General features: G+C 42.7%; 1 non-coding gene across 1 annotated transcript; it reads left to right on the forward strand.

Moving 5' to 3' along the window:
• The first annotated feature begins 17,989 nt into the window (after positions 1-17,989).
• Positions 17,990-18,061, forward strand: Trnah-gug (transfer RNA histidin (anticodon GUG)). Its single transcript has one exon. It is a non-coding gene; the product is annotated as a tRNA-His (tRNA).
• The last annotated feature ends 8,417 nt before the right edge of the window (positions 18,062-26,478 follow it).

Consider the following 26,478-nt stretch of genomic DNA (forward strand, 5'->3'; position numbering starts at 1 on the left):
TCCGAATATAAATTAAAGCTTGTCGGCGCTCAAGACATGTCCGCTTAGCAGAATCGCTAGCCTAGCGCATGTTTCGAAATATTAGTCCCCAAAACGTGCCACAAAGTACACTAGATATCGTGAAACTTATACTCCCGAAAGCATTCTACTTTTTTCTTTTATTATTATTTTTTTTCGCGTACCCTGGTGGCAAAGCCACGCGTAGCCGGCACCTATCGCCGATGTTTTTCCTTCTTTTTTGTAGAGCCGAGCCCTTTGAAACACTTTGTGACTCCTGCCCCGCCTCTCTTGTTCGTTAACAGGCTGAATTATTTGAACATATAGCTCGCGGCGTAGAACACATTCGGTAAAACCACCTGTAAGAGGTTAATCCACTCTGTAAGCGGGTAAGCTTATTTAAATAGAGAGTGCAAATTAGTATTCTGAAAGCTCGTGTGTTTAGTTTAGCAGCCGGCGCTTCTCACTCCTATGCGCTTTATTATTACTATAACTGAGCAAGCGCTCTGTGAACACTTCCGCCCCCCCGCCTGTCTGTTGTTCCCGTCTCTGTTTGTTCCTGACTCTGTTTGTCTTAGAGAGTCGGATTAGTGGCCATGCATGGATATAACATTAGAGAACTTGTGCGCGCATGTGTAACTTGCCAGTGATGCGACAAATCCACGCGTACATCTGCAGCTCCAATGCAGCCCGTCACTCTTCCCGAGAAATTCTGGGAAAAAGTCGCTATGGGCATTGTGGGACCTTTCACGCAAGCTTCAGCCAACTGTCGTTTTGTCATTATAATTATTGACTATTACATCAAGTGGCCAGAGGTGGCTTTCGTACGAGAGGCGACAGCGTCTACATTGAGAAAATTTCTACTTGAACTTTTTGCAAGAGAAAGATATGCACATGGTATCGCATCGGATCATGGAACACAATTTTCTTGAGCGAATTTTGAAGAATATCTCACAAAGCGCGGAATCACGCATTACAACTCTTCTGTGTACTACCCCGAGCTAATGGCTTGGTTGAGATATTAACAGGGTATTAAAGTCATATGTTTAAATGGCCCTGTTAGAACGCCCTGATGTAAGAACAGCGATGCTTGATTACCTGCAAACATATCGCTGTACGCCTCATGCGGCTACTAGTGTTGCACGCGCTGTTCTTCTTCATGGACGCCCAACCTCGAAGCAGTCTCGACATTGAGGGATTTCCTGACAAATGTTTCAGCACGGACCCTTGAAAGCCCTGAAGCAGTTGTAAGAGCGCATCAAGAGCAAGCAAATGAAGAGTTACACCGATGAAAAGCGCGATGTCAAGGAACCCAACTTTGTCGTTGGTGATTTCGTGCAGGTTAAATTGCCTGCAGTTCATGGGAAGCTACCTCCACAGTTCTCTGTGCCCAAGAAAATTCTTGAAAATCGTGGACACCCCTCTTACCTCTTGGAAGATGGGCGTGTGTGGAATGCTTCCAAATTAGCGGCCGTTCACCATGAAGCTATCGGCAAAATGAAGTTCGTTACCTCTGCTGTCATGAACTGGTAACCAGCATCCCATAATTCCGCTATTGCAGCTGTAAATCTTCTTTCACCACTTGGCACGTCACACGCGGATAACTATGAGGATACACCCCTGAACCCTGAACCACCTGCTGCAGAACGCACGCAACAAGCTTCATTTATTCAACCGGGATGCGAAGCCCACATGTGAAGAAGCGCCCGTAACACGAAGACGCCGAAAAAGCTACAGGACTACGTTAGGCAGCAATAGACAAACAGCCGTTTTTTTTTCTTGTGTCGTATTTCATAATTTTTTTTCAAGAGGGGATATGTTATATAAGGCGTCGCTGCCGACTGTAGCCCCCATTAGAAGAAGCGTGCTTGGGGCCGCCTCAGGAAAGAGGAGGAAGATAGAATAAGCGGTCAGGGAATTTAGGTAAGTCACAACACAAGAACTGGCGGATGTTGTTCGCTATCTGCCTTCTTCAGCGCCAGGACCAGATGGAGTTACCACAGCCGTGATAAAAATTCTGTATGAATTGTCCCCAGAAGAAATTTTGAATATGGTAAATTACTCTTTAAAAAATGCGTGGGTACCTTCAGAATGGAAACTTGCTAAGGTAATTCCGATACTTAAAAAACAGGGAGGTCGATATGATTTAGATAATATTAGACCAATTTCCCTAACATCAAACTTAGTTAAACTAATTGAACGAATTTTAAATTGTCGAATTACGACCTACATTTCTGAAAACTTAATACTTAGCCCCTGTCAAATTGGTTTTAGATCTGGGTGCTCGATTTGGTGTGCGCACGTAGATTTAGAGAGTCGCATAAAACTTGCTCGTCGCCGAAGAGAATATTCAGCATTAGTGACCCTAGATCTAGCAAAAGCTTATGATTCCGTGGAACATAGCATACTGATAAAGCAATTAGAGAATTACAGGTTTCCGAAATACATCACGGCGTGGTTGTCAGAATTTTTAAGGGAAAGAGAGTTCTACTGTTTTCAAAACGGATGTTCATCGTCTAGGTATAAGCAACAGAGGGGAGTACCACAAGGATCAGTATTATCTCCTGTTTTATTTAATATATTTTTAAGCTCCATCCCGCTGCTCCAGGACATTCATGTGTACGTTTATGCTGATGACATCGCTTTTTTTTGCATCGAATGCTGATCTACATTCACTTTATCAAGTGTTACAAAATTACTTATCTATGCTTGAAACTTGGATTGAAACCATACATATGTCTCTGAACGTTAGTAAAAGTGCACTCCTTCTCTTTCCTTTAGATGTTCCCGTTCACATTTCACTGATGTATCGTCAAGAGTTCATTCCTCAGGTGGATTCTCTTAAATATCTGGGAATTACATATGATGGAACACTAAACTGGAAAAGCCACATTGATAACGTCGCGTTTAAGGCAACTCGGGCTGTAGGATGGTTGCGTAAAATCAGTAACCGACGATACGGGCTGCGAAGAAACACATTAATTATGATATATAAAATGTATGTCCGACCAATCATGGAATTTGGATGTGTCTTATTTTCTGGGTGTCCAGCTTATAAAATTAAACCTTTGGTACTATTAGAAAAGGAAGCTCTGCGTTTGTGCCTTGGACTCCCTAAGTTTGTTGCAAACAACGTTCTGTATATGGAAGCGCGACTACCATGTTTAATTAGTAGATTCCAAATCCTTACTGTCCAAACGTACCTAAAGTTTTACGATTCTCCCCAAAGAAGATCAATGTATGTTTTCATTAATGAACCAAGTACGTTTTTTAATAATCATTGGTCGCGACTGCACACCCCTCAGATCGTATTCGTACAGGCACAGCTAACACCACTGAATGTACAAATTCAATGTATTCACCCAATAAGTCAATCCAAGAAAATCCTCCAAATTGAATTTGACGATATCTTCCCCTCGAATGCTAAACTAATGCCTTTCCAATATTTAAATGACCAATTACAAGATTACCTCTCTCACCAGGAAACAAACAATATAATAGCCACGGACGCTTCAATGTTAAACGAAAAGGCTGGCGTAGGCATCTTTTCTCCTTCTCTTAGTTGGTCCTTTTCTATTCGCCTTCCGGATTACACGACTATTTTCATAGCAGAATTATTGGCGATTGTTTTAGCACTGCGCAAACTACCCCCGAATCAATTATCAGCTGTCGTAGTAACAGACTCTCGGTCGGTATGTGTGTCGCTTTCCTCGGCAACGAATTCAACTATCTTAAATGTGTTTCAAAATTTAATCCCTACAACGTTACAAAAAATTAATTTACTCTGGGTTCCTGGACACTGCGGTTTATACATAAACGAAATGGCAGATTTATTAGCCAGAACATCTTTAAATGGACCTGTGCTTCATATTTTACCGGATACAGCTTACGTCACTGCATCGAGATTCAGAACGTTTAGCCTACGAAATGACTTAATCAAATTATCGCTGATCCCATCTACAGACTTTCAGCATCTCGGTTTTGGCTGGAATAATCAGTGGTGTCCTTCTCGGCAGTTAGAAGTTACATTCTCCAAATTACGCTGTCGCATCCCGGAATTGAATTTCTATTTACACAGAGCTGGTCTGACGATGTCCCCTCTGTGCCAAAATTGTAAGGAAATTGAAACAATAGACCACTACTTTTTATCATGCCGACGTTATTCAAACCAGAGAACGAAATTACTCGAAGCTCCACTCTGCAAAATTGGATTAAGATTAAGTACACCAGTATTATTATCATTTGGGGCCTCCACCCTCGGCTATTGTCACAGAGACGTTTGTTGCGCAGTCTTTCAATTTTTAACAGAAACAAGACGATTACCCTGTTAATTATAGTAACCTTATTCTACCTATCAGATCAGTATTCATTTCACTGAAATTTGTTTCTCCAAATTCGTTAGTAACATTGTATTTTTTCTGACCTTGATAATAACTATATTTTTCACCTTTCGGTTAGTCTGACTGCTCGTTGGCACAATACTCTAGGTATACAAAATTTTCTTTGTTTTTGTTTGTGCCTTCTTTACTTTGCGTATCTCATTGTCAAAAAGAATTTTTTTTTTTTTAGCTACCTACTCACTCGCCTTTCGTGTACCTCGCCCTTTACGTTTTCTTTCTTTTTCAAGCGAAGCTTGTTATAACTCAAAGATTTAGGTGGCGTCCATGTACCCACAAAATTATCCTCATCAGCATTGGCTCGAGCGCCGTCGTCTTCCGCAGCTGGCTCGTTGGGGCCCCTCGGTTTGCGCTCCTGCTCGAGCTCGGCACGCGCTCGTACCACTGCTCCCGCGGTCGTCGTCGTCGTCTGCTTCCACAGCTGGCTGCGTTGCCGCTAATCATTCCAGCGTAGGATTTCACTTCACTTCTGTCGTCGAAATGGGGAGGCCTCGTTTACCCTCGGGGGATAAGCCATTGTTTAAGGGGGTATGAACCATTCATTGTCTTACGTAACGGACAGATTTAATTTTGATGTAACTTCATGGAAATCCATCCAGAATGAACGCGCTCGTGAAAGGGCTCGTCGTCGACGTGCCGATTCTAGCGTGAGGGTTTCTGAAGCCCAGGCGAAACGTCAGCGAAGACCGCGGACCCCGAGTTGCGGGACCGCGATGTTGAGGCCAAGCATCACCGTCGTCTTGCCCTCCAGGAACCCGTCAACGGTGGTGCACGCCTCGGCAACGCTAGCGCCAACTTCCCCAGTGCGACGGCCAGGTTTCAACGCGATTTTTTCAACCGGAACTTCAGAGCCAGCTGCAGTGCGTGTGACCGGTTGTGGTTCGAACACCTAGTGGTACTAGTCAGTGCAATTCGTTCGCAGGACCACCGAAGAAACATACGACAAGCTTCGCTTAATTAACTCCATTTCCTCGACATGGGATAGGCTATTGATCTTTTTTTACATCAGCATCATTGACATTGCTGTTGGTTTACTGTCTCGTGCACCGCAATTCGCAGGGTGCAATATTTATTAGTTGGGCGATGCTGCCGGAGTGCTTGAAATGAAGATGTCGTTCATATTGAGGCGGACATATAAAACGTGGCCTACCTGTTTCCGCTCACTGAGGGTGACACACTCTGCCCGATGTTTTCATTACACCGCAAAGTGTTGAAAACGTCGTCTACTGGTCTACCAGCCCGAATGATGCCGGAACCTTGGTGCCCTTCATTTTGTGTACTTTCATTTTACATTCATGCACTACGCAGTCTGGTGTTCTTGTGAAAACTTCTTACACTCGACATTGCATTACCTGCAGTATAAATACCGGTTTTGACGAAATATATTCTTCCATCGTGCGTAAAACATGTTATGTCATCGGTTGTGAGAAACCATAACTATCGGAGATATATTACAACAGAGGCTAATGGCAAGGATGCATGACGACGTCGTCAATTAACCTGGAAAGTAATATATGAACTGTTGCTATAAACTTAAACAAGCCGAATAGCATTTACAGAGAATTTGTAGATTTAGATACTGACTAGTAGTTATTTCAGTAGTTATTGAACAGCAAACCATAGTAAAAGAATGGTTCTGCGGTTCTCATGCCCAACGAAGATACACAAATATTAGCGTCTGCCTGCTAAGCGTTTTTTTAGATTTGAGAATTTCAGTCACGTATGCATTTTTTGCCGTTTTGTCTTCGGCAATACTGCTCCGTGACTGGGCGCTTTTCCGGAATACTGAAAGCAATAATTTTAAAAATGATTTGCAGGAGGGAAGAGTAACAGAGGTGTTCATTCGTACATCCTCGATATCGTAAATTTCTGTCAAAGTCTTTAAGAACTTCGACAACTGTCAATGACTTGTTTCGCGTCTGAGAGGCGAAATAGCGATTTCCCCTATATTGCGGGGGAGAGACAAACATTGCATCGTCGATACATGCCCTGCCATTGTGCGCTTTGACATCTTCCACAGCGTATGGGCAGCACTGTGTATACGTTTCATACGCACTGGCACAATAATGTGGAGTTTAAATGAAATGATTCTAGGAAGTAAACTTTTGAGCTGTAGCGCTTGGCAGTTTATACGATCAATAGGCATAATCGAGAAGCATCTTTCTTTTTATTCATTATTTTATTATCCCATAGAATGGGGTTCTTCTTTTATAGAATGTCCTGCATTCTGTATTTACATCTTCATTTACACGATTAACATAAAACCGCACACAGTGCAAGTGCGTATTTCAGACTGTCAGTCTGGCGCAAATACACATTAATCGATCACCAAGCGCATTTGAAAACGCAATCTTACGGTTGTAGCTACCACCACCCATCGACGGCTTGGAAGAGGAACTGTTTGAAAGTGAATTTATTCTGCGTCTCTCGCACGCTCGAAGAATCGCGGCAACACAAAAAGTCGGTGCTCATACAGCCAAGTGAAGCAATCTTTTAGGAATGTGCAAGCTTATACATTTTATCATAGTTGGATATTGCAAATCTGAGTCGTTTATTGCAGCTTGATCCCTCTGTGCAAGGTCTGTCAAAGGACACTTCGCTTCTAGGGCGTAATGTTTGCAGGTAGTATCATTTTGGGGGCCCCGTGCGTGCTGTCAAGTGCAAAACATGATACAGCGCTTGCTAAACGATAGAAAAATCAGAGAAAAGAATTTGCGGAGGGCGCGCCTTGCTAGCACAAAATGGCTGTACTGGTGTTCAAATGATCGGAGGCAGCTGTTCTCCGCTCAAATGCGCCGGAAGACGTGCAATGTGCGTCTACAGTTCGGACAGAAATGCTCGACGTCCTGGCATTCGTCCACGCAGAAGGGGAGGAAGCAGCAGCAGCTGAACCCGCCGCTGCAAAGGCAAAGGGAAGCAATGTAACGAACCGAAACATCGTAAATACAGAAATCATCAGAATCATCGTCACAGACGATACATAATCCTAATCGACATCGCGATCCTCCACAACATTATCCTTTTTTAATCCGGTGCCGGAAGCTTTTGTCTCCCACAGATATCCATAATCTCTGCGCTGCGTCTGAGGAACACAGTGTGCAAATATTTTTATCACTAATCTAATGAGCGATTTTCGGTTGTTTATCTTTCCGGATTTGTGAATATCGCAAGCATGGTTCCATCAAACGCATTCTTGAAGCACTGTGCATGCTTTTGCGGACATTATTTTTGTCTATATTAGCGATATACGGCACAGCCTACCTTTAAACGCCAACAGCTGTTTTTTCCCAAGCGGGGTGATGACGGATAATATTTTGTACGTACTATGATTTCTGGTGTCGCTCAATTAATGATGACGTCAAGTCTTTGATTGGAGCAGAATGCTCAACAGAATGGGTAGAACTACAAGCCATGTTTTTGGAGACGTGGAAGTGGGGCGATAAATCTGTCTGGCACGGCATTTTCTGTGCAGATCAACAGAAGCCAATACTTCCTCATTGCCTGTAGATCGCGCATGCAACGACGAGGCGAGAAAATACCGTTGACAACGCGCTAAAGTCATCAGTTTCTGTTGGTATTGTGTCGTAGAGTTACATGACTAAATGATGGGCCCTTGAGGGCACCCTGATTGATGCCACACAAAGGTCGCAAGGTTATTCTAGTCGAACTTGATATGTTTGTATAACAGAGGATAACAGGATGTTGCCAGTGTCACGCGTAACAACATGCGTTTCAGGAAAACATACGAAGGCTTCGCAGAATTCGCTTTATGGCAGCCAGAATGCACTAATAGACCATACAGAGTGCATGTACACCTGTTACAAACACGACCACCGTCTGGTACCGATGATGTGATGGGCGGGACTACCACTGGTATATGAGAACAAGGAAGCCTAAAAGAATTTCGCCACCTGTTTTCGATGGCTGAACTCCTTAAAGCACACAGACCTCGCACACCAACTACAATATTACGTCAAGTATAACTTTCATAAAAAGCAACTTGCCTCTACCATTGTTATCAGTGTGCAGAACAGTTTTCCGCTTAAGCCTTTTAGAGAAATTGTATCGTCACCCCTATTCTTCATAGTGAGTTTATTCTAACACCTACTTCAGTCATCTCGAGATGATGGCCGTCGTAAAGTAAGCGGCATTTTTTTCTCTCACCAACTGGTTTTTGTACTCATCAACGACTGGAACCACCGTCCCTCTGACATCGGTCAATCGAAGACTGTGCCCTTTACCGCCAAAATTTGATTGCTGTTTTGAATTGTTACAAAGTGTGATAACGTGACTTCAAATCTTATTCACTGTGTTCGTGATTAAAGTTAATATTTTTTATTGCGATAGCAATTATATGGACACTCCAAAGCAGATTCCTGCCGTCGGCGTCGCCGTTCCCGTCGCCGTCGCCGTCGCCGTCGCCGTGAGGTTCCGTATGACGTCAATGGAGATGAAATCGTCGCCTCGCGCCGCCGAACGCTGTATGTGCGAGTGAAAGGGCGCGAGGGACGCGCGCTTTCCCGGGGAGTGAACGCACGGCGGAGAACAAACGCGCGTTCTGTGCCGTGCTCCCTGAAGGGCTGCAGAAGTAGGCGTCTCTTTCCTCCTTTACAATCACCATATTTGTAGAGCAAACGCGCCTTCTTCTGACGCACGAAAGGCCGTGGGGGGGGGGGGGGGGGGAGGGAGGGGACGTTTAGCTGCGGCACCAAGTACCTATTTATATCAGAGGCTCCGGCAACAGTCACCAACGCCGCACGCATTTTGTGCGAACGTGGGCAAAACGCCGACGGCGTCGACAACAGTTCTGCGTGTTGCCGGTGCTGCTGCATGTCCAAGTTTATACAGCTGATAAAGCTACTATCATTACTCCGTATAGCTCTCTACAAATTTGCTATCGCAATTGATGCTTCGCCTTTCAGGTGAAACTGCGACAACTTTTTCTTTCTTTCTCTCTCTTGGCAGTCTTGTTGTTTTGACAAAGTTGAGCGCAAATATAGCTAGTATTATATAAATATATAAATATAGGAATAGTAATAGTAGTAACATATAATAAATATAGTAATCTTGTTATTGTTGAATACATGTACCCCACATCCCCCTACAGTATCTAGGTGCTTGAGTATATGTAAAATAAATAAATACATAAATACATAAATAAATGAATAAATAAATAAATAAATAATAAATAAATACATAAATAAATAAATAAATAAATAATAAATAAATAAATAAATAAATAAATAAATAGTGTAAGTGACGCTTCTAGAGCCACTACGCAGACGATGCTAGTTCCCGTCAATGTTTACGTAATGTTTGCAGTTCATTGAAAATTTATTCATAAAAAAGACGATAAAAAAAGAGGCAACTGCTCCTATTCTGCATTCCAGCGCATATTTAGCGTGATTGATGTAAAGATTATTAAATATTACGATTAGAAGCAATGAATTCATCTTGCAGTAAGTAGAACGCTGCGTGCAGTAAATATAGGGCCTAGCCGTGAGAGTAATAGCGGGCGCTTACTTTAACCGTTAATACCACGCCCCATTTGTTAACTGGACTTTATTTATGTTATCGGTTGCTTAGGTGTTCTTTACTATTATACATTGCTCGGTAGATGACGCAGTAGTCGGCACACACTCTTATGCGTGATGTTATGAATCCAGTTCAAGTGACTCGCATTCCTCTGGTAACGACGCAACTTGTCGCAAACGTACGCGACGGTGAGGAAAGTTGAGTATGACGCACTTCGGCGCGTCCGAGCGCTTTCTGTGGTACGGAGTTGAGCAAGAGTCATTTGTTCATATGACCAGATCAGGCAGCACATTAGCCGCAAAGCTAGGGAATTCGCAGTCGAAAGTCGGTCCCAGCCAGAAAAATCTCCATGTGGAGACGGCTGCGAGGGCCGTCTTAATGCTTTGAAGCTGTTTACAAGACCAAGCGGGTGCTTAACAAATTTGCTGGCGCTCTTCGCGCGTGACTTCGTTATCAATTCTGTCGGCCAGTGAGTGGCGCTTGCCGACCACAGCGCATCAATAAATAACCGTTTGTTTAAAGTGCCCAGCAATGACAACTAATGTATGAGTGCTAGCACACGCATACATTAAATCGAAAAAAAAAACCCAGAACAACAAAGAACTACAGGGAATAAAGGTAAAAAACAAACGCATATTGAATAAAAAGAACAATTTTGAAAAAAAAAAGACCGTACGTACAGCAAAGAACAAGGTAAAGGAAAACAAAAAGAAGGGGAAAGGCCGTTGAACACAGCGTGAAACTATCAAACAACAACGCTAAGCTCCGAAAAGAACAATGACAATGAGTCACGAAAAATAACGAGACCATGTAAATAAGCATTATAAGGATTCAGTATTCTGCGGAAGGTTGAGTGTTGGTGATGACATGCAGGAAAATGGAAAGGTCTACGTTACCTGGGGATCTTGCACGGAATACGAAACATGATACAATTAAGGACTCCGTGGCAGGTTAGGATGCCGTGAAGGAGTTTGAAAAGAAACTGAAGCATTCTCGGTCACCGGCTTGTTTCAGTTTACACTAGCCGCATCTCAAGGGAACAATCAATCAATCAATCAATCAATCAATCAATCAATCAATCAATCAATCAATCAATCAATCAATCAATCAGCTAATGAATCAGTCAATCAATCAAATTGATCGTTTAATTAATGTGCCCATAACAACCCTAAGGTAAGAGTACTGGCACACGGGAGGAATGATTAAAAATACAAATATGAATACAAGAAATAAACATGAAATAGAAACCGACAATAATGAAAAGGAACAGTTTCTAATCAACAAAAGCCAAATTGAATTCACAACAAAAGGCGGGTAAAAACTCGAGCAATGCGTGAGAGTCAATAAAAATATATTAATGAATCCAGACTTTAAATTATGCGTCTAGGAAAAACCATGAGGTTTTAATACTGACGTACTGGTAATTTACCAAAAAGATAATGTGCAACCTAAAAAATGGATACGAAAGGCACGGGAATGTGAGGTTAAAAATAAGAGGAAAAGATGCATGTACAGGAAATCCATTTAGGCATATAGTATTGGCACGCAACAAAGAACATTAAAAGTTGGTTATTATCCCCAATGACCCGCCGTGGTTGCTCAGTGGCTATGGTGTTGGGCTGCTGAGCACGAGGTCGCGGGATCGAATCCCGGCCAGTTCGGCCGCATTTCGATGGGCGCGAAATGCGAAAACACCCGTGTACTTAGATTTAGGTGCACGTTAAATAAACACAGGTGGTCCAAATTTCCGGAATCCCCCACTTCGGCGTGCCTCATAAGCAGAACTGGTTTTGGCACGTAAAACCCCATAATTTAAATTTAATTTTTTTATTATCCACAATGTAACCCGCCGCGGTGGCTTGTGTTGCGCTGCCAAGCACAAGGTCGCGGGATCAAATCCCGGCCACGGCGGCCGCATTTCGATTGGCACCTATACCGAAAAGAACTAGCCCACGACAACCCGGAGCTGTGAACAGAACGATGAAAGCGACCGATGAAAAATACCAAGATCAGCTAAAAGGGATTTATACATATTTTGAATGCTATACACATCAGTTCTAGTTGACATTCAGCGGAAGAAATGGAGCTGGGCAGGCCACGTAATGCGTAGGATGGACAACCTCTGGACCATTAGGGTTACAGAATGGATACCAAGAGAAGGGAAGCGCAGTCGAGGTCGGCAGAAAACCAGAGGGGATGATGAAGTTAGGAAATTTGCAGGGGCAAGTTGGAATACGCTAGCGCAAGACAGGGGTAATTGGAGATCGCAGGGAGAGGCCTTCGTCCTGCAGTGGACATAAAATATAGGCTGATGATGATGATGACACAACAGAATGTTTGCTGTGACGAGCAGGAACGAAGAATGGTTGGTGCTCCCTTGTGACGATTTGCGGAATCCGAAGCGCGACATAATTAAGTAGCCCAGAGCAGTTCAGCTTTTAGTGAAAGAGCTTATACGAAAGCTGAAGGTCTGCGCGAATACATCGGCAGGTAAGGGACGGTAGTCAGTGCAAAGTGCAAGCGCTGCAAGATTTACCAATGCCAACGCAAAAAACGATGGCTGTGAATTGCTACGAACTTTTTCTGATCTCATTCTAGTCTATCACTGTGGGATTCGGAAGTTCCATTCCCCACCAGAGATGCGTATTCGAGTTGAGGAAGACATATAGCCTGATGCAGAATTAGGAAATAACTGGTAGATTCGAATTCGCGTGAGAGGCGGAAACATAACATACGAAGCGCAGACAACACATAGCTATGCCTTCAGTGCGAGATGAAAAGCTTCACGAAACAGTAAAGAGAACCCATAAATCATTGACTTCAGCAGTCCTACTTAGTGGAAAAGAATCTACAAAATGAGAACACAGAACGCTTTCGGTCATATTCGCGTAAAGATCATAATTTTGGTGGAAGCGTTGAGGCTAAGACATTCATTTTTGCACTGTTCTGCCACAGTGAAGAATTCGGCAGTCATCATTGTTGCGAATATTTTTGAAATTCTTGCTGTCATTGGCATATTGAAGAAATTAATAATAATAATAATAATAATAATAATAATAATAATAATAATAATAATAATAATAATAATAATAATAATAATAATCAATCAATCATGTTTATTTAACGTGCCCAGGAACAACCCTAAGGTCTGAGTGCTGGCGCACGCATACATTACAAACCAAAAACAAAACACTCAGGGAAAAATCATTAAACAATAAATGAATAAAAATAAAAATTGTGAAAAGAAGAGAGTACCGACAACAAAGCGCAAAGTAAATACAAAAGAAAAAGGAGGAGAAGGGCACTTGAACAATACATGAAATTATAACACAAGGCAAAGCTCGGAAAGGAACGATGACAAGGAGTTATGAAAGATATCAAGTTCACGAAAGTAAGTGTTATAAAGATTCTGTATTCTGTGAACAGTTGAGTGTTCATGATGACAGGCAGGAACATGGAAAGGTCTATGTTCTCTGGTGATCTTGCGTGGGATGCGGAACATGACACAGCCGAGAAGTTCGGGACACGTGAGGTTACCGTGAAGGAGTTTAAATAATAATAATAATAATAATAATAATAATAATAATAATAATAATAATAATAATAATAATAATAATAATAATAATAATAATAATAATAATAATAATAATAATAATAATAATAATAATAATAATAATAATAATAATAATTATTATTATTATTATTATTATTATTATTATTTGATGTACACATACACGCCCCTTGTGGGATATTACATAGGAGCATTGTTGGAAAATATTGACATTCATGGGTGAAGTTCTTAAAAGGTACTAAATAACACGATACACTAAATAAACGCACTCGGACAAGTCAATCAACAAAATGAATGAAAATGGAGATATTCGGTGTTAGTACGTTATGTTTTTCATTAACAAGAATCTAAATTTTAAAGCACCACGTTCACTGACAACGTGATCAGGCAAACAATGCCATGATTAAATCATTGGTAAGGACGATTGATGAAAAGCCTTTGCAGATCCATGCAAGAATCGTATACTGCGAGAGTTTAAAAGACAACGATATGAACGGGCCCGGGGCAACAAAAGTGTTGCATGGCTGTGTTGCATTATAGGTTGCATGGCTTCTGCAGGCGAGCGCTTGTCTTAATCGTTTTATGTGCCATCGCGGAGAAATGAAATGCGAACGGGACAAACAAAACACGACAAGTCTACAAGTGCAATAGTTCCCCAACTTTGTTTTTTGTTGAGATGAAAAACCTGAAAGTTTAGTTGGCGGAATTTCCAGTGGGGTGCCACTCATTCTGTCCTTAAGCGTATCGCATGGCTTAATAAAGCATTGTCAACTAAAGAAAAAAGTTACCTCTTACCTCAGGCACACTGTTCCAGTTTTGCTGCCCTGCTCTGAATTTCATTTCCCCAAGATAGTACGTGCTTTGTTTTTCACCTCAATGGCCGTATTCAGTGTCGGCGTTGTGGGTCTTGATCGACAAATTTCGCAATTACTTCACATCTGGTAATGCAAGGACACGTACGACTGCTGCCCCATTGACGTCGGCAGCGCGTAAGACGTAAATCGTGATTTGGAAAGATTAATGCGCTGCAACCTTAGATGCAAGTGCGGAGGCAACGTCTGTAACGTCCCTTGCAATGTGCCGTGTCGGACGTGAGGACGGAGAAACGCCACACGCCTTCCGCTGTAAGAAAAAAAAAACACAATTGTAAATCTACCGAACGATCTACGGAAATGTGCCTAGCCACGCATAGAGGTTTGAGCAGACTCTAACGGCATTGTCCTTGACGGTGTTAGATATGAACCTGAAATCATGACCGTACGTCAGCAATGGAGGAGTGCTGGTAATATTCGTCCCAAAGGAGTTTTCAATATTGAGGTGCATAAGAATCGACGGCAAAATGCTGCTAACCATGTTTTTTTTTGTTTGCCATGAAGGGTCTCCACATGTGTCCTCAAGCACCGAATTTCGGATCGTGATGAGTTCGATTGCATATATCATGAAACGTTTGAAGGTTGACCAATGCAAAGTATTATTTGGTGTCGACGTAATGTCCCCTTTAGTGGTTTGCATCAATATTAAATCAACATAATATATGGATATATCGCATATCTTAACCCCACATGTTCACATAGGCTTATTAAAAATGTAATTATCGTGAGGCTCCGATTCAGTTTTTTCAGAAACATTGAAGATAACTGAAGTGTATCCACATGTTGCTTCTCAGCCTTTTGTGCAATCTGTACAGTACCGGATGACTGGAAGGTAGAGAAGGTAATTCCCGTCCCCAAATCAGGCAACCAGCATTCACCCGAGAAAAATCGTTCACAAGCAATCGATGTAAGATTGTAATGCACGCCATATACTCTCACCTCACTGAATTTGTGGGAGATAGCTCATTCTTTATCGGCTGCTAAAATGTATTTTTTAAAAGGTTTTTGTTTTGCGACACGCAGCTCCTCTCCTTTAGTAATGTTCTCTTCAGCCACTTTAATCGCGGCCTTGGCACTGATTATATATTCGTCAACTTCGAAAAACCCGCGAATACACGGAAAGTGCTTCGAGCGGCCAGTCGCGCTCCAATTTTTCGTGTATTCGGGGGCTTCTTTCGCGCTCGGAAAAACATTTTTATGTAACACATATCGAGCAACAGTAAGCTGTATCAGGAGTTTTTCAGGTTGGTCCACAATGTTCTCATTGACTCTTTTAATCTAAACATAATATTGGAGAAGTTTAATAATTACGCCAGGTTATGTAATTAGGAAGAATGCAAAAAGTAATCTGAGTATCTCCAAGCAAACGACATTACCTTGGTTCTGTCCAACGACATGTCATTTACATGTTTTTAAAGTTTGGCTCAAGTTACGTCCTATAAGTTAGAGACCTCTGTTGGGTGTTGTTTAGAGCAAAATCTCAAGTATTTTCTAATTGGAGCTAAGAAAAAGTTTAGTTTTACGCAAACTCGCTCACTACTAGAACGTGGTTGAGTGCAACATTTGAGTTTTGACATGTCGGTATTAGTGGTTTTAATTCATTTAGCCGTAATGGCAGCTTATATTGGTTCGCATGGCACGCAGATACCTCTTTGAATACCTGCGTATATTTTGTTACAAAAAACACACACACAAAAGTAACTTCAAGATAGGGCTTTAGGAACTTTTAACAAACTAGATGGGCGTTTTTGGGTGCTTTGCGTGCTGTTGAACGCGCTCATTCATTTTGAAAACGATTGCGCTTATCTTATTCACTGAGTAGAACCTAGCTTCAAAGGGATAGAGGGTCACTTCAGATGCCTTGCTATACACGGCTTGTTACCTGCTTTATCAATTTTAAGTGATTGCGACAGGTCTCTTCGAGCTCTCTTTAGGAATCTTGGGGCTCCCCATGCTACAGATTGACAAACACAACTTTAAGGGCCATGGAAAGGTTTCTAAAGGCGAAAATTTCAATGTGTGAACTGTATGGTGATATATAATGTTTAAGAATAAGAATAACTTTTCATCGCAACAGCTGAAAAACCCACGAAAAGATTCAAAGTATTTTTAATAGTTACAATCGCGTAAAAGGCCTACACCGCAAGTAGTTTCCAGATTTTATGACTCGTGGGCTTTCATGTTTTAGGAACATCTGTGTATTTTGGCACAGTTGATATATTTTAAAACCTCAAACTTCTTTATCACTGTGTACCAGTGAGGTGTCTGTGAAAGCAAATAAATTATAATCATTATCTCTAATATTTTCATAAGCTTTCAAATGACACCGAAGCTACAAATTAATTCTGACGATCTGGGTTTAAAAAAACGCACCCCGATCGAGGAGTGTACATAAAGAAGATTTTGCTTTAAATCCATAACTTAATGCTGGCTGTAATGCAAGGACATCGTGCTGAGTAGGAGAATGGCATAGCCGCTGATCAACCGTGGCAGATGTCGACCTGTCCTGCTCTAATGAGGTAGGAGGTCTAGGCGCATCTAGGCACCCCAGTGCTTGCGAGTGATTGTGTGTGAGGCGCAATGATCTGCGTGACGCAACGCCAAGGCTACGGCACGACGACGAATATGGCTCAATGATCCAGACGAGATTGATTTCCCCACGACGGAACAAATGTGTCATGGCAAATCATTTATTGTACAGCAGCGATGAAAGGATACAGCTTGATCCATTACGACCTGAACATATTCCGAATTCAGCGCTTTGCAGCACTGGGATGATCCCGAAGGTTGTGCAATCTCCCATGGCGCCTGAAAGCACTAGCTATGAAAAAGAAAATAATTGTGCAGAAATTGACGTCCTTTCGCATGAACGAAAGAAATTGTTACTATATGACTTACGGGCCAACCGTTCGCGCCAATCACCAACCGCGCCAAGCAGCTCAAAGCGTCAGGTTTGCCTTTTACTGCAGTTAAACGGTGCGAATGCTTTATGCGTTTGGGGCTAACAACCTACTGCTGCCTAGACCACATCTACAGCCCTGAATTTCTATTTTCTATGCTTCTTAACATTGCACCATGATTTTAACATGGCAGAGTATTCTGTGTAATGATAAACTTGTTCAGTGGCAACAGCAATCAAACAGAAGTGAACTGGGTTATGGCAGAGCTTTTGCTCATCTTGAACTTAACGTCTCAACTGAAGATGGAAAACACCATTAGTGATATTGGATGAAGACAGCTGCGTTGCAGTGGTCCAAGCTGGAAGTACAGAATACATATTGTCATTTAGTTGAAATCATAATACAATAACACGACCAGCTTTAGTGTCTTAATACTGTCGCAGAGAAAGGGCCTATCGCGAGCGCGGAAGTTCTTGGCCTCCACTCTCTTAACCTGGCACTCTAGGAATTCCTCAATGTAGCCAGCATTTCATATAAGGGCTTTGAATCTGCTTGATGGAAAAGGCGAATTAAGCGCTAATGACGCAGTTTGAAAGACGAAGGTATCAAAGAAACACAAGTGTGTGTTTACATAAAACGCGCTGGTGTGACGGAATATGCCGAGCGCTCCAGTTTCCACCGATTACATATCTCGGCGCTTCCTGTCCCGTCGGGGTGGCCGTGATCGTATAGTGGTTAGTACCTTGCGTTGTGGCCGCAATAACCCAGGTTCGAATCCTGGTCACGGCATTATTTTTTTTCTTGCTTTCATCAAAAGGAAAGTAGCGTTTCTTTGAGGTTTGCGTTTCGGTAAGGCGCGGACATTTTCATTGACAGAAAAGATTTTAGTAGCTCAAGAAGGAGCATGTTACAAAAGCAGGTACTTTACCGTTCGTATTTATTTTTCCCGTTTCTTGCGCACCAATAGCATATAATATGCAAGTGAGGAGGAAACTACAACTTTAGCGAAGTTTGAGTAATGACTTGTGGTTTCAACAAAGTCGTGGACGGCCAACACAATAATGGATGGTTGCTTTTAACTACTCTTGTCCCTTTGACCGCGGTAAAAGCGTTGTAAACCGCAGTACCACTGTTATTCTCGAGCAAGAAAAGTAGTGATATGAATGCTGATAAAGTTTCAGAAACTAGTTAAGCTGGTCAGTACTTCAAGTAGTCAAGAGGCACGTGCGCGTTAAGAATGTAAGAGCACACAGCCACCGTGCTTTTCACAACGACGGTTAACCGTCGGTACCGAAGCGCCATCTGTTGCAGAAGTGGAAAGACAATCGACAACGTTTCTTCAAGCGCGTTTTATGAATGGTGCTGACAGTGACGATTCACCTTTATTAGGGTGAAGTGCCTGTTCGAATATCGAACAGCAGCAGCGACAGTAATTGGTAATAAGCTCAGGCCGTGCGTTCATTATTTTCCTGAAATGCACCATGCATTGCCCATAAGAAGTGTTCTGCTGTTCGAGTGCGTTGGAGGCTTATGTACGGTTAGCCGTAATGGCACGCCAATTTCAAGGTTTAATGCAAGCATTTTGTGTTCGTGTTTACTCCGTGTTTACAGGGTGTTCGTTCTAGTTTGAAAATGCTTAAAATGTATTACATTTTGGGAAATATCAATTGTATAGCTGCCGCGGCCATGTCTACCAGCTTGTGTTATGTGATAAAAAGGCGCAGGGTGGTATTCAAGTAGAATTAAATATATTTCGACCCTTCATCTCCTCTCCCCGGCTTTCTGCGAATGGCAGAACAAAAACATTTCATCTATTTTGCATTCTAGTTACGAGCTAAGCGCGCAAAGTGCTTTGCACGCGTGTACCCTTATATGCCGGGAAGAGTGAAGTGTAAATCTAACACCAAATCGATCGTAGTACTTAAAGGCAAAACAGAAATAAAAGGCAGTGACCAAAATATTAGGCCGTACTACATAAAGTAAGCAGTTTTTTTTTTGTCTCGTAAGTTTGCACATATAAAATTTTCACTCGTTTTGACGTGTCGAGTCGGTTGCAACGCGTGGTCGTTGTAAGCCTATAATTAGGCTCAAGTATCTAGGGTATATAATGAAATATGAAGAGAGAAGCCATTTTATTGTGCAGACATTCTTGTGCAGGTAAAGTGAGAAAATGGAAACACTGTAGGGCAGTTTATACCTGAACACAAGGTACAATGTAGAGAGGGAGCACCGAATTCACAGCAGCCACTTCGGTGCGCGCTGCGATGTTGCCTGCCAAGGGTCTCTACCAACAGCGTGAAAGACACTTACGGACCGCGGATCACGGACCGCGGCCACTGCTTCCTGTCTAAAGTAGTCGACGACATTCTTCGTTCTTGCTCGGCCAATTACAAGTACTGCGTACCATCCCCAGACAAACGGCCTTACTGAACGCCTCAACCGTACTCTCACAGATATGCTTGCTATGTACGTGTCTGAGGAACACCGGGACTGGGACATTAACTTGTCTTTTGTGACCTTCACCTACAACTCTTCTCGTCACGACACAGCTGGCTACTCACCTTTTTATCTACTGTTTGGTTACGACCCCCCATTGCCTATGGACGCCATACTTCATCTTCACGCAGACACATCCTCTGCCTATGCTCGTGATGCTTTTGCCCGTGCTGACATCGCCCGTCAGGTTGCCTGCGATCGCTTGTCGGCTTCACAGGTCAATCAAAAATATCTCGATATAATATATAATCTATTAGCGCTGCTATATAATCTATATAATAAATATATCTATTAGTGCTGCTCAAGAAAGAGTTTAGAGCAAGCAGTGGTCCATAAATGCATACTTTTCCAAATTTAGACCCTTGCACACGAAAGTCTATTATCTGGACATCAATCAATAAATAAATCTACTGAAAAGGTACTAAGCGCATGTTATTGGACAGGTGTCCAGGAAGGAATTGTAAATATACGTCTAATCTTGCGATGGTTGCAAAAAAGAACAGACTTTCCCAGAGGCAAGTTGAGCAAGGCCCCGCTCGGCCGTATGACGCTCATCAATGCACCCTTTGAGCGAGTAGTCGTGGACATGAACGATCCATTATGACATACCTCCACTGTGGATAACCGGTAAAAATCACATTGACTGATTTTGCCACGCGTTACATGTGCCAACGATCAACTAGGCTACCGTGGGTGACAGTTGTAAAGAAATGTTTTATCGAGTCGGTTTCTCACGAGAAATACTTTGTGACCAAGCCTCTTGCTTTATTTCTCAGTTGTTGAAGGAAGTAAATGAGCTACTTGCTATGAGATATCTCAGCTCAACTCCGTATTACCCGATGTGCAACGGTTCGGTTGAACGTTTCAATGGGACGTTAAAAGCTATGCTTCGGGAACTCTATAAGGAACCGCTAAAAGCCTCGGACAACTACTACGGCCTTCTTCTGTTTGCGTACATCTATAGAGGTACCAGAGACAAGCTTCGATTTCTCACTGTTCGAACTGATTTATGGTCGATAATTGAGAGGGTCACCGAGTGTGGTGCAGGAGCTTTGGACAGAGGACACGCTCAACGATGTAAAAAGTACATACGGTTATGTCCTTGACCTCAGACAGCAGCTGGAGACACACGTCAGACGGAACATGCGCACTTCTACATTTTCATGTATAAAACATTCTTTCCTCGTGAAAAATGATTGGGGGTGTCACGGCGAATGTGCATCGCGATCCCCCGATTTTGCTTTCATCACTCGCAAGGCTGTGCATTCGGGCGCTGTTGTAAACTGTTGAAAGCTTCTGTGCACGGTGCCTTAGATACGCATACATTTCCCGCGTGGGCATGTCTGCGCGAAGCAAAACGAGGAAAGACGCAATGAAGTTGAGTTAAAGCGTTAGGATATGAAAGGAAAGACGCTCGTCCTATAGATGCGCACAGGACACACATCTGGAAATACAATGCTTATACACAGAAAGTCAACGAAGAGCATATTATATAATAATATTATTATATTAATTTCACTGGCATGTGGGTGCATATATGCGCGGCGTGCATGCTGTAAAATGTGCGGGATAACAGAAAATGGGACCAAGGACAAGACTCGAGCAACTGATGTTAGATAATTTTTTTTCATAAGTTTGGCAGAAAGGTACCTGGCTTAGGTGGCTGGTTTTATTTCATTTTTATTTCCACTGTTTCATGTAAAATTTCCGTCGTATATGCCACCTCAAACGGGATGAGCCATATACTTTGATGACAATGTATGGCGACAATGCTTATTTTTCGGCAACGGATTCCTACCAGCAGCGAACATCAGCAACGATGTATAAAACCATCTCAAATAACAGAACAAGAATAAAACTTCTAATTACTCTAGGACATGCGTTGCAACTGTGAAATTCGAGCGATTACGCGTTCAATGCATGTGCAGAACTAAGCAGAAACCTTGAGGCAAGCACACATTTCAAGATATCGTAACTTTACGAACTAGCGCAGAAATGTGATGGTGTTCGAGTTCATATTTAGACGTATAGGTACAATTGCGTAATATGGCGACAAGGGGGACGCCGGCGCATTTTATGATGTTGCTTGAGGACAGATATATCGAAATGCCGGCTAGTCTGTGTATTCCTACTTAATGGACGTGCTTCGACCACAGACCGGCTTCACTTCACCAATGTACCACCATGTATTTTATTATTTAATTAGAATTATAAATCGCTTATAAGTTAACTTGTAAATGTTAAGAAAATTACGCAATAAGTGGTTATCAGGCACCAATACACAGATGTCCACCACCGCTGCCATGGTGCACGTGTGGAAGAAAGAAACACGCTAGTTTGCTTTTTACCATATAAAGCATCAAGTACAATCAGGTTATTTCAACGTGTAGGAATGTATGAGAACATTATTGCAATATGCATCAATGTGCAGTTCAGTGCAGGCTTTCAACGTGCCTGCGCCTGTGTTTATGGTATCTGTGCCGCATGACGCTTGAGGAGCCCGACTCTCTAATATTGCGCAGCGCTCTCCATGCACACAAGCTTCCATCAACGAAAAGCGACGCACCCGAGCATGGCCATCCCGCTGCACATGAGCCAGGTGAGCAGTCTAGGCCGAAGGCGCACCTGTGTCGTCACGAACGTCTTGCAGTATGGGCACTACACCGACACCGGCTCAGGGCCCCAGCTGCGGACCACTCTCATGGCGTACACTGCGCGCGCCAGTGCGTGCAAGCGTCCATCAAGACACAGTGAGAGGCCACAGGGAATCGCTAAAGGTTTCAACAACAACAATACCGACGACGACGACGACGACAACAGCAGCAGCAGCAACAACAACAACAACAACAACACCACCAACAGCAATCGCGTTGGGCTCCGCATTGGCAATATCGGAGCCTGTACACGTCAGGTATAGACAGAAACAGCAGCCGAGTGTATGATACGCGCAACGAAAGGCGTTGCTTCCCATCACAGGAAATTCCAGTGATTTGGCTACGCAGCTACTTTGTTTCGGGCACCCAAGCTTAGGTTCCAGGAGTTCCTGGACTGGCGATTCCTTATTGGCTGAAGCATGCACGAACAGGGGGCTGCTTCATATACTGCGTGCACGTTGCCAACTCGGCAAATGTAGTGGTCCGTCCCCAAGACTATTGACGAGCATACAAGCGCCTAAATGAACAAGCCACCCCCCTCCCCATCTTGTATGCAGGTGCAGACAATTGGTCTTGTAAAGGACAAAGCTCAACTATGCTGAGCGGGCATACGAGCAATGAGAGGGAAACGTATAAGCGGCTGCAGGAGCCAGGAGGATGTAGGTGCGATTGGCTTGTTTCGGAGACATGGCCTGAAATGCGCTGATGGGCGCAGCTGTCCCTTCTACAGCATGCAGTGAATAGCATTGCAGAGATTGTGTCTCCTTGCCTGACCCCTTTCTTGATAGGTAACTTTCTAATTTTCCTGTGGAGAACTAAGGTGCTGTGCAATCCTTGTACATATTTGCCATATATTCACGTATGCATCCTGTACTCCTTGGTTACGTAATGCCTCTATGACTGCTGGTACCTCTACTGAATCAAATGCTTTTTCATAATCTATGAAAGCCACATAGAGAGGTTGATTGTACTAAGCAGATTTCTCTATTACCTGGTTGATGACATGGATATGATCCATCGTAGAATATCCCTTCCTGAAGCCAGCCTTTTCTCTTGGTTGGCTGAAATGTTGCCCTGATTCTATTTGAAATTACCTTGGTGAATATTTTATGCAATACTGAGAGCAAGCTAATTGGTCTAAAATTCTTTAATTCTTTAACTTCTCCCTTCTTATGGATGAGTATAATGTTGGCGTTCTTCCAGCTTTCTAGTACACTTGAAGTCGTGAGGCATTGCGTATAAAGGGCCGCAAGCTTTTCAAGTATGCTATCTGCTCCTCCTCCAAGTGGTAGGCGCAATGTGCGGCCTTACGTCCTCTGTATCTGCATTTGAACGTCGTTATTGGAAATGACAAATAAACCTAAATCGTACTGGAATTTACAGCTTCAGTGATATTGTGAAGAAACATCAGGAAGAACTCGGAAACAATATTTCTTGTAACTTGTTTGGAGAGTAGCTAGCGTATGTAATGCCGGCCTGTACAAAGGGTTGGGAGGCAGAGACCGCATTTTTAAAGGTTTAAATGGTTGCTCGGATGATCTCGTTTTATTCGATCTCGCATCTTGTCGGCATGTTCTCGTTTTGAGTGCCCGGATAACGGCTCTGGCTTTTGGCTCAATGTAACTTGAAGGTCGCCGACAACGGGAACTAAAAACATTTCATGCTTAAAATTGGGAGCGTTTGGGTTAATTAAAGGCTAACTGAAAATTGGTCAACCCCCGTTTACTGCCTGTTTGGAGGCAGTATTGGAAGCAAAACGTTTTCCCTTTGACCTTACAAACAACGGCAGCAATTTTATATGTAGATAACACAGGGACCGTGTTATGGGTGATCAGAAGTGTGTAAGTTAATAAGAGCCGTTGTAGCAGATCATTTGCATAAGCGTTCCACGACATAAGTGGCTTATTTTACGAACCGCGTAAGACGTTCGCCCGATTTCTTGAAACAACTCAACGCGCCAAAAAGTTAACGATTTAAAGAAACAAGCCGATCTGATGAGTTTTGTATGGGCAAAGTTTCCAGAACGTCACTTCGTTAAATACAGGCTTTGTTAAAAAAAAATGTCGCAGTTTCACCTGAAAGGCGAAGCATCAATTGCGATAGTAAATTAGTAGAGAGCTATACGGAGTAAGGATAGTAGTTTTATCAGTTGTATAAACTTGGGCATGCAGCAGCACCAGCAACGCACAGAACTATTGTCGACGCTGTCGGCGTTTTTCCCGCGTTCGCACCGAACGCGCGCGGCATTGGTGACTGTTGCCGGAGCCTCTGGGGGCGGCTTGGAGGTTTTCGACAAGATCAGAGCGGGGCAATCGTCGAGCAGCGTCGAAAATCTTTACCACCTTCTCGCCTCGCAACGTTTTTATATAAATACGCATTTGGTGCCGCAGCTAAACGTCGCCTCCCCTCCCTCCCTCCTTCTCGTCCCCCCACGGCCTTTCGCGCGACGGAGGAAGTCGCGGTTTCTCTCCGCTGATCGCTTTACCCTTATGAAAATGGTTATGTCCTTTATGATTACTGTATGTTTCCTAGGGGTCACATGAGGAAACATCCTTTATGTTTCCTGCGTGTTGAAATTTGGCCACTGCTTTTATGTTTCCTTCATGTGTCCGTCCTTATGTATCCTTCATGTTACCGTATGTATCCTAGATGTTGAAATTTGGCCACTGCTTTTATGTTTCCTTCGTGTGTCCGTCCTTATGTATCCTTCATGTTACCGTACTTTATGTTTCTAGATGCTGAAATTTGGCCACTGCTTTTATGTTTCCTTCATGACTCCCACCTTTATGCACCCTTCATGTGGCCCTACTGAAAGATCCTGTATCCTGCATTTTCTGTAGACATGCATAGATGAGTTCTCTGTGCCCATTTTTATTTATGCACATTGTGTGAGTTTTAAAGATAAGCATATAGGGTTATTATAAGCATACTGATTGGAACTCTGCTAGGGCACAGAAATTCACACAAATTGTTCTATAATAATAATTTTAGTATAACACTTGCAGTACAACTTGTACTTTCCTCACAGCATGCAGTGCGCTATTCTAGATGTTTGTCACAAATGTAAAGTGTAATGTTCGGATGCAGAGATGTCACGTTGGATAAGTGCTTGCACTTTTAAAAGAAAGTGTCGACAATACTTTGCAAAGGTTTCATTGAAACTACAAGTAGTTTATTGAACTATCTGCATGTTACTTCCATACGCCACACGGCTCACAGCAGACCTTTGGAATGGGGTGCTTGGATGAGAGCTCACAAGACACCTGAAAAATAAAGGCCAAGCGTTTTCACTTATGCAGTAAATTTCATATATCCAAGAACAGTTGGTCTGTATGCACACAGCTAAGAAACGTGCAGAAGTGAAAAACTTGAATTGAATTTTATTCCGCAGCAAGAAAAAGTTACGAGGACAGGTAAAAGCTGTGAAACAGCTTGAGGAGCCCTGACTCCTAGCACACGGGAAAGCATAAAAGCGTGCGGCTAAGGGAGTACAACTTACTAAGAGGAAACACTCACAGGAGTTATAAAACGTCACTTGAAAAGGGGATTATAAAGCTGTCATAAAGAAAAGGAAATCATCGTATTATACAAACATTAAACGCAGTTGTTTTGGTGATGTGCTAGTATGGCAATGTCAACACTGAAGCTTCAAACTAATTATTTTAAACAGACTGCGCTGTTGCTATCTGCCCGAGCGTGTTTTTTGCTATCTGCTCGAAAGTTTTTTTTTTTTCTCCTTTTCACCGAGCGTAAAAGAAGCCGTGAATACATGCAAAATTGCCGTGCGACTGGCCGCTCTACGCGCTTTGCGGGTATTCGCGGGCATCTTTCACGCACGGAAAAACACTTTATGTAAGACTTACGAGTAAAAGAAATCTGTATCGAGTTTCTCATGTCGCTCTACAACTTTTTCATTGACACTTTAGTCTAATAATAATAATTGAGAGTTCATTAATAAGACTAATTATCTAATGAGGCGGAATGCAAAAAATAATCGAGTATCTCCAAGCGACGGCAAGCAACATTACCTGGCTTGTCAAGCTACGTAACAACTGA

The sequence above is a fragment of the Dermacentor silvarum genome, chromosome 2 (assembly GCF_013339745.2).
Source record: "Dermacentor silvarum isolate Dsil-2018 chromosome 2, BIME_Dsil_1.4, whole genome shotgun sequence".
NCBI lineage: Eukaryota > Metazoa > Arthropoda > Arachnida > Ixodida > Ixodidae > Dermacentor > Dermacentor silvarum.